Here is a 9,744-nt window from a genome sequence, read left to right on the forward strand (position 1 = left end):
TGGGGACTTGAGGTGGGATCTTGTGTAGTTCAGGCTGACCTGGCACCCACTATGGAGCAGAGACTCTGATCCTCCTGCCTCTGCCACCCAAGGGCTGAATTGATTCCAGATATGGCCACTATGGCCTGCAAGATCTGCCCCACCCGTTTCGTTTTCAGGCAGGGTCTCACGTTTCCCAGGCTTGGCCATGACTTCACTGTGTCTTGGAGGAGGATCTGCAACTTCTCATCCTGTCTCCACCTCCTAAGAGCAGGGATCACAGGCATGGACCACCATGCTCAGGTTATGCAGTGCTGGGGATTGAGTCCAGGACTTCATGTGTGCAAGGCAATAACACTGCCAACTGAGCCTCATCCCAGCCTTAGAGAAAACACTCTCAGCAAATATTGTGAGTGTGAGATTCCCACCTATTCCGGGCCCAGAAGAATTCTTTTTTTTTTTTTATTTTTTTTTTTTGAAAAAGATCTACTTATAGGAGAGGCAGAAGGGGGAACTGGGGTTGGAATGTAAAGAATAAATTACTAAACTGTAAAAAGTTAAATTAAGGAAAAGTATAAAAATTAAAGAAAACAAATTTATTAAATATGCAGTGTTCTGCCTGCATGTATGCCTGCAAGGCCAGAAGAGGGCACCAGGTTTCATTATGGATGGTTGTGAGCCACTATGTGGTTGAACTGAACTCAGGACCTATGGAAGAGTAGGCAGTGCTCTTAACCTCTGAGCCATCTCTCCAGTCCTAATTTATTTATTTTTATTTTATGTGCATTGGCGTTTTGCCTGCCTGCATTGCATGTCTGTGTGAGGGTGTCAGAATTTGGAGTTACAGACAGTTGTGAGCTACCATGTGGGTGCTGGGAATTGAACCCTGGTCCTTTAGGAGAGCAGTCAGTGCTCTTAACCGCTGAGCCATCTCTCCTGCCACCTCCGCAGAAGAATTCTTAGTTGTTGGTTCTGTTCTTCAAGAGTAAGTAGAAACCTTTTCCAAGTCTTCGTTGGAGGTCAGCTTCAAGACTTGACCGCCATATGCCTGTGAAGTGCACTAATTTTTGCAGGTGAAAAAAGGGTTATGACCTGATAACTGCTGGAAGAGGCACACGTGTCTCTTTTGTTGTTTTGGTTTCTTTAAGACAGGGTCCCACTATGTAGCCTTGGCTGTCCTGGAACTTACTATGTAGACCAGGCTGGCCTCAAACTTAAAGAGATGCAGCTGCCTCTGCCTTCGTGCTGGGATTAAAGGAGTATGCCACCACTCCCCAGCTATGTGTAAGTGTCTGTTAGAATATTCCCTCCTCTCAGCCGGCAGTGATGGCTCCCACCTTTAGTCCCAGCACTCTGGAGGCCGAGGCAGGTAAATCTCTATTAGTTTGAGGCCAGCTACACAGGGAAACCCTGTCTCGAAAAATCAAAAAAATAAATTAAAAAAAAAATTTCCTCCTCCATCAGGGCTTCAGCATAATTACCCTAATAGTCTATGACTATCCAAACATTGGCTGTAGCCCAAATGCCATCTTCCTATACTCTGACAGTAACATGCCCTGATTCCCACTCTAATGCTCCAGAATTCTGCACCCCAGCGCCCCACTCACCTCCCACTTTGGCAATATGACATTCACAAGCGCTACCAGAGAGTTGGTTCCGCAGAAATATTGAAGAAGCCCAGGAAATATTGGAGCAGACCAGGAAAGGTCCCCTCCCTTCCAGTTAAACTGGATGAAGTATGGTCAAGTGGCCATGCTCCCAGGAATAATGACAGTGAGCCCAGAGTACCCCTGCCCTCCTGCCACATCAAACACGGAAGGTAGTCAGTGGGCATGGCTCTCAGGCGTGATTGAAGTCAGTGCAGGGGAACATCTGGGTCCTGGTCAACAGGAAAGAGCTGTGGGGACACTGGGCGCCTCTGGGGGCCATTGAGAGGAAGACCATCGAGAATAAGGGAAGCAGCAGAAGGAACCCCAAAGGCCAGCCTCTTCTCTGGGACATTCCTGCCTCCCCCACCAGGCTAGAGTAGACAAAGAAACTCCAGTGGTGCTGCAAGAGTGGGCACGCGCGGCTGGCTGGGCTTTAACTGTGTGGTTTTTATGGAGTCTGGCCCCCTCTCCTGGACTGAGCACTTGGCAAGCTGGACTAAAACTGCTCATGAGCCTCTTTCCAAAAGTCTGTGTGTGGCAGAATGCCACGGTGGAGGGCAGGCAGTCCTCAAATGCTGGCTGAATAACGAGTGAGCAAATGAGTGATTGGATGAGTAGAAGCAAAACAACTTACCTGGTTCCCCCTCCTCCCCCAGCCCCTACCCACAGAGAACTTGATCTCAGAACTAAGACTAACAGCCTGAGACATGGTTTGTCCTCCTGGAGAACAAAGGAACCACTGAGAGTTCAGGTGGGGGCTGGGTATCACCCCGAGTCCTGTCTGAAGCTTCCCACAGTGAGCTGTAGCTTTAGGGGTAGTCCAGACAGCAGGCAGGAACACTCTAAAGATGGTAAATGGGTGGAGGGGTACTGGGTCCCACACCTGGTGTTATAATAAAGTGCACGGGGGACCTTGGCGGATTTCATGGTGGGCAAGGGACAAACGTGCCAGGCAGACAGAGCTTAAGTGAGAAGATGTGTTAGAAAGGGAAGGGAAGGGGGGAGGGAAGAGAAAAAAGAGGTAAAGAGACACAGAGACAGAAAGGACAGAAAAGAAGGGAACAAGAAAAGTCCTGTCTGCCCCTTCAGGGGAACAGAGGGAAAGAGAGAAGAAGTGGGCGGATATTTTCTTTTAAAGGGTCCTTTGCACCTGTGTGCATGCTACATAGTGAAGCAGCGGCCATGGAACCCTGGGCTGACCAGGGAACTGCCTGAGTGCGTTCTGCCAGGAGACAGGAGGCAGGCTAGCGTATGCCCGAATCCTTACACCTGGGAGGCAGGATAAGGGTCGGGGTGGCCTAGGTCCAAGTAGTAAAAAGATACATGAGAAGGGGAGGAGGGGCTCAAGCACCAGGCTGCCCACAGTTGGCTCCTCCGGTCTCTTTGCCAGGAAGGAGCCTTCATCTCCGCGGCTTCCTCACCTTCCCCATCCAGTCATCAAGCTCTACTGATATCTCTCCATCAGTTCTCCTATCTCTATCCTTAAGGCAGGACCCCAGCTCTGGAATCCTCCCCAGCCTCTTCCTTCCCTTTAAGCCCTTTTTTCTCTGCCCCATCTGAGTAAGTGGCTTCCCCAGCACACTGCTCCACTGCTCTTTCCATTCTTCAGAGGGGTCACTCAGCTCCTCACAGCTCTAGTGATCCTGCACTATTCCAGTCATGGCAGTCACCCACCCTAAGTGACCCTCCCACTTAACATATGTCTCTTCCAATTGTGTCTGGCACCCGTTCTTCCCCCACTTCCTGCTGTGCCTTGAGGCAAGAGTGAAAGAATAGCAGAAAGGCAAAGTAGGTACCTTTTGGTGGGCCCTGCCTAGGCATGCCACGAAGCAGACACGCCACGCACAACAGAGTTAGTGCTAGAGGTTTATTGGGCGAGTGATAGGGCATGTCAGAGTGGGGACATGAAAGTGGCAGGCAGACAGAGAGACAGGGAAGAAACAAGAGGAAGAAGAGAGGCAAGGGAGGAAGCGAGCAAGCTGTGCCTGGAAGCCACTTTTAACAGATGCACATGTCACATAGCTGATGGTGGAAAGGCACCTGGTGAAAGATGACGTAACTTAACTGCTTTGGCAGCAGAGGTAGACTGCTGCCGTGGTGAAAACTAACAAAGACTGATATGGCTGTAACTCCTGTGCTATGTCAGAGCCCCACAGAACAAGGCCCTGTGGGCAAACAAGCCCTTCTTTATGCAACATGCCACGCACACCCTCAATGAGCCTTCTCTGTGGAATCTTCAATTGCCTGTGGCCACAGGCACACTCTCACTCCTCATGGCTAACAACTGACCTCACCAAAGGACTAGAAAGTAGGAACATCAAAAAAAAAGAACAGTTCTGAGCCAGTCCACCGGCCTCTTGGCCCCTGGACTCCATCTGGAGGCCCCCTGAAGCATTCCTCCTCATGCATTCTTTTTTTTTTTTTTTTTTTTTTTTTTTTTGGTTTTTTTCAAGACAGGGTTTCTCTGTGGCTTTGGAGGCTGTCCTGGAACTAGCTCTTATAGACCAGGCTGGTCTCAAACTCACAGAGATCCACCTGCCTCTGCCACCCGAGTGCTGGGATTAAAGGCGTGTGCCACCAACGCCTGGCTGAATTCTTTCCTTTTTAATTTACTTTTATTTTACATGCATTGGTGTTTTGCCTACATGCATGTCTGTGTGAAAGTGTCAGATCATGGAGTTACAGACGGTTGTGAGCTTCTGCGTGAGTGCTGAGAATTGAACCTGGGTCCTCTGGAAGAGCAGCCAGTGCTCTTAACAGCTGAGCCATCTCTCCAGCCCCTCTCATGCATTCTTTGGTTCTTCATTTAACTCCAACTAAATGTCACATAGTAGGTGCTCCTCTTCTGATGGCCCATAACCTTGTCATTCCTGTCCCAGCGACCAGGGCCTTCATGGCCAACCTCAGGACCTCAGGCAGAAAGAGGAAAGTCCTTCAGTCCCATCATTATCCACTCAACAGCCTTGTTCCCACAAAGCTCCTGAGCGCTGGAGTCCTCAACTGATCGCCCAAGGCAAAGCTGAAAGGTGCCAAACACAGTGCTCTGAAACTCATGGGGACACAGGTGTCCCCATCACAAAACACAAAGACCTATAGAGCTTGACAAAGGACTTTCCTTTTACATTCTTCAGAAGGTTCTTTGGCTCAAGGTAAAAATCTTCCATACCACCTCAGTAGCCCTTGGACATGGAAGTTTCACCAAACACACATCCCTGATGGTATAATGATTGTGGGAGGGTCTATATACGTGACACACAAATGTTACAACCTTGTCCTGTTCCTCTGCCCTGTGGTAGTCTCTTTGCATCTATCTATCTATCTATCTATCTATCTATCTATCATCTCTCTATTATTTATCATCTTTATCAGTCATCTATCATCTCTATCTATTATCTATCGTTTTTTCTAACACCTATCATCTTTCTCTATCATCTCTATTATCTATCATCTCTATCATCCATCATCTTTATTATCTATAATTTTTCTATCATCTATTATCTCTATTATCTATCTTTTTCTATCATCTGTCACCTCTATTATCTATCATTTTCTATCATCTGTCTATAATCTATGTATCTATCTATCATCTCTCTATTATCTATCATCTCTATCATCTCTATTATCTATAATTTTTCTATCATCTATCTATTATCTCTATTATCTATCTTTTTCTGCCATCTATCACCTCTATTATCAATCATTTCTATCATCTATCTATAATCTATCTGTCTATCTCTAGCATTGGGAGCTCACTAATGTTCCACTGATTGCGCTGCCCTCCCCATTGAGCACAGGACTATCCCAGTGACTGGCTCCACCCCCTCAAGCAAATATTTGTCTTCTTTTTATCTGGGAGGGGAGAGCCATAAATCCTTTCTGTTTTACTCTTTGACTTTGGCTTCTAGGATGTTTGGTCACCATCTTAGCCCATGTCTCTGCCTCTGATGGGATCATGTGGTACACTTGGCTATTGTTTGAGCCAGCCAGCTCTTACTGGACAGGAGTGGAATAAATCTAAAGCAATCAATGAGTAACTCTTCTGAGAGAGTCCACTGGATTCTTGGACTTTCACCTTTTTTTCTATTGTCTCTCCAGCTGCATGAGTCATGAGACACTACTCACATGGGGAGGACATGGACCGGTTCAAAGCATTGTGTTCAAATCCTTGATCTGACACTATGAAGCTTTGAAAGTGTCAGACAAATTGCTCAGAACAGTGAAGGATAACACTGCACCTCCTTTAGGTAGTGTGGGAGGGCTAACTGGGCCAGTCTCAACACTCAGAACAAGCAGTTCCTGCCCATCATAAGCACTGTCCCTGAGGGTCACTGCTGAGGCACTGACTGTCTGGAGTGTTCTGTAGCCAGGGTCCTTTAATGTTGGAGATGCCTTCTAATAAGTCAGGGCGGGGCTTCAGTTTGCAGCTCTGACAATTCCAAGGATGCTCCACAGCACAAAGTTCACACTTTTAGTTGACTTGAGTTGATTTGTGGCTAGGATCCTCCAGTAGATCTAGAGAAACAGAGAAGCCTGGATAGTGCCTGTGCCCTCATGCCCACCCTGAGTTCCCCAGAAACCTGATTTTGAGCTGAGCTCTAGATAAGAACCATCAGTCTTTATCCCAGAATGGGCCTTCCCCTTCCTACTGTTGGGATTACTGGCATGCACCACCACATCTAGCAAGAACTGTGTGATACTCTTACTCATCACTAAGTCATCCAGAAGAGCTCACCAAGCATAGAAGGCAGAAAAGAGCCTAATACAAGTGGAAGGTGAGGCTTCAGCGGGGTGGGAGGCCTCTTCTACCTGGGAAGGGCCCTGTCCCCTCTAGAGCTCCCACTGGCCCACATTCTGCCCTTTGAACTCCAAAACGCAGAGCGACTTTCCTGAGTTTTTAAACCTGTCATTCAGTTTTACATTGGTTTGTACACATATGTCTGTGCCACAGTGCACACACGGAGGGGAGAGAATGGCTTCCCTGTTATCTCCTGATGAGGCGGGTCTGTCTTGTTTCTACTGTTGCGCTGTGTGTTCCAGGCTTAGCTGCCCTACTGAGTTTTCAAGTGATTCTCCTGTCGTTGCCACCATCTCACTGCAGCATCACAAATGCATTCCACGCTATGTGGCTTTTTGCGTGGGTTCTGAACTCAGGCCAGGCTGTGCAGCAAGCGATTCTTCCTCTGAACCATCTCCCCAGGTCTAGCACCAGCAACTGAGTAGCTATGTCGAGAGCCACCTTCCGAGGGACTTTTGCTTCTTTTCTCTGTGTGGTCTGGCAGGGCCTTTATGGGGTGATTGGAGAGGGTGGGCCCACCATGTCACTAAGTGGCCTGTGTCTGTGGAACCTCATGACCTGTCTGTGAGGGAGCAAAGTTCTAGCAGCCCTGTGAGAACTCAGATTCGTTCCTTCCATCTTTTCCTGGTTCTGTAAGATCCTTGCATCATCTTGCTGAACTAAGCTTAAACCCTATGTGGGTTGGGCTGGACATGCTTGCACATGTATGCTGTAGACCTGTGGACTGAATGTGATGGACATGCTTTAGTGGGGGTTATACCATGGGCACAGGCTCCCTACTCCTAAGCTGGGTGTCTGTACTTCCCTAAGATGGCTCATAGCAGCCCCCAGATCCTGGTGGGATGGGTTGGAGGAGGAGCGATGTGGATCAACCAGAGCATCCTACCTCCCCCAGTTTGAGTATATCACCCAGCTTACCAGCCAAGAGCTTAAAGTGGTGTCAACATCCAGGGGGCCACATCTCCTTCTACAGAGTCCCACCAGGACTCTCCTTTTGCAGAGCACTGAAAAGAGTGTCGTCCCTCTCATATCTTGAGGACAGCAAGGAGTCACCGGATTGACGTCTTAGAACCTAGGATATACAAGAGATTGTCCATGCCAGTGGCGCCTTCTCAGTCCCTGTTCTGTTTGGGCAAGACGAGCTCTCATCTATTGCTGCAGAGAGCACAGTTCTGGAAGGGGCAAATGTACCCAAGAAAGGACATGTGCTTAAGCCAGCAGTGTTCATCAGGGATGGAGCTCTCGGGAGCCTGGCTGTGTGGGAGCACCTGACTTATGGCTGGTGGCTCCCGTCAGAGAACACATGTGGAAGGCCACTGAAGGTCTGAGAATACTGGGGTTTTGACCCTTCCAGAGAAGGCCACATCCAGGCAGAGCTGGCAGAGCCTGCTTAATCCTCTAAGCCTTCCTCCTCCTCTTATGCAACTGCCTTTGTTACTGGGAAAGTCGAGGAGCCTATGGTGACTGCCACCTTACAAATCTCCCATGGCATCTGGGCTGCCTTGGGATTGTGGCAAGGACTGTGGGCCTGGGAAAGTGCTGCTGTGGACTGGAGATTCCGGGGTACTCCAGAGTGAGGTGTGTGGGCAGACAGGCACACAAGCACCTCACACAGTGTGAACTCGAATCCACATGCTGCCTAGCCCCACACAGATGTGTGTACCCCGCCTTCCTCCACGTGGACTTTCATGTCCTCTCCCACCTGGGAGCCTGTCCCTCCCTCTCCCACCCCCACCCCTGCCGCCGCCACTGCCACCATATTCCCTTTCAGGAACTCTCCTTATCATCTCTACACAGGGGCAGACAGATCTTCCTGTTAGTGGCCTGCTGTTGTTTGGAGTGGTGGCACCTTTTTCTCTGAAGTCACACTTATCTCCCATCAAGAGAATGGACATGCTCCAAGGGGGCCCGACCCTGGGTCTCAGAATGTGAGCAGTGTGTAACACCCTCTGTCTCTGCCATCGTGTTCTGCACACTGCCTTTGGGGCTTTGTTTGTTTGTTTGTTTGTTTATATCTTACAGATGGGAGAAATGTGACCCAGAGAGGGATGAACACTGGTTGGGGTCATACAGCAAACTATAGCAGAGCTGACCAAAGTTATCCTATACTTGGGCTAGGGGGAAGTGGGGTCAGTCTCTGGGGCTTAGGATGTGGGAAATGGGCTTGGTTTGGAGCCTAGGGTTGACAGGCTGGGACCAATCGTATGGGGACTCATCATCTTCCTATGCCTGGAGCTGCTTAAGCTCCCTCACAGGTCTCTCCTGTGAGGCTCCCCTTTTGTGTATACATGCCAGGGAAGAGGACCAGAGGGACAACAAGGACACTTCTGCCATGGTTTGTGACCCAGACAAGGCCTCTGTTCTCTAGTCCAGCACCTCTTCTGCAGGTGTTAGCCAGAGGATTACTTCCTGTACTGGCCTGCAGAGGGCGTCTCCAGAAGCTAGCTTGCATGGCAGACTCACCAGGCACAAATCAAAGCCTTGGCATTTGGAACTGAGGCAGTATCCTGGGAGCCTGGCCTTAGCTCCTTGCCTGCTTCTATCCTATAGGGCAGGGCCTCCTCTAGGCTGGTGGGCTTCTCCAAAGAGAGATAGAAGGTGATACGGGAGAAAGGGAGACCTAGGAAGTCCTGTTGTGCCCACCTGGGGAGCCCCCTGGCTCTTTGCCCCACACATCTCTTAATGTCTCTCTAAAGCTGCCTTCCCCCTCATCTTGAAAGCCACCAGGAGAGAGCATGGTACTTGTAAACAAGAGGAGGAAAGGGAGAAGGAATGATCCTATTGACAAGGAGGGGGTTGCCCTGGCCAGTCGAGAGGCCAGACAGAGCTACACATTGCCTTCTCCTGGTCCTGCCCAAGCTCCAGTATGGGTTGAGGCTGGGGAGGAGGCAAGCCACCTGGGTGTTGACCTTACTCCAAGCTACCCTCTGTCTGAGGCTCCATCCTTAGTCTCTGGGGAATGGTGTCTGGACCTGCATGGTTGGAGTCACAGACAACAGATTTGTTAATCTCAGGGTCTGGGTCTCTCTTAATGGGCCTTCCAGGCACTGTTGAGAAACCAGGGTAATTGTTCCCTGTGGCAGTAATGAGCAGGAGCAAGGCTCTGCCTAAACTCAAGAGAGCCCAGGAGGGGGGCTGGTGTGTAGCTAGGAGCCTCCTGTGACCAGCCCCAGGCCTTGAGTGCTCCCCCTCCATCTTCCCATCTTCCCTTGGGCTAAACTGATTGTCCAGTGGTACCCATTGCTTGGGTGAGGACGTAGAGACGGGGTGACTGGCTCCTGGCTGGGCAGCAGTCGAGTCAGCCTTGTGCCAGACATGCCA

This window comes from Cricetulus griseus, chromosome 3, assembly GCF_003668045.3.
Source record: "Cricetulus griseus strain 17A/GY chromosome 3, alternate assembly CriGri-PICRH-1.0, whole genome shotgun sequence".
In the NCBI taxonomy this organism is placed as follows: Eukaryota; Metazoa; Chordata; class Mammalia; order Rodentia; family Cricetidae; genus Cricetulus; species Cricetulus griseus.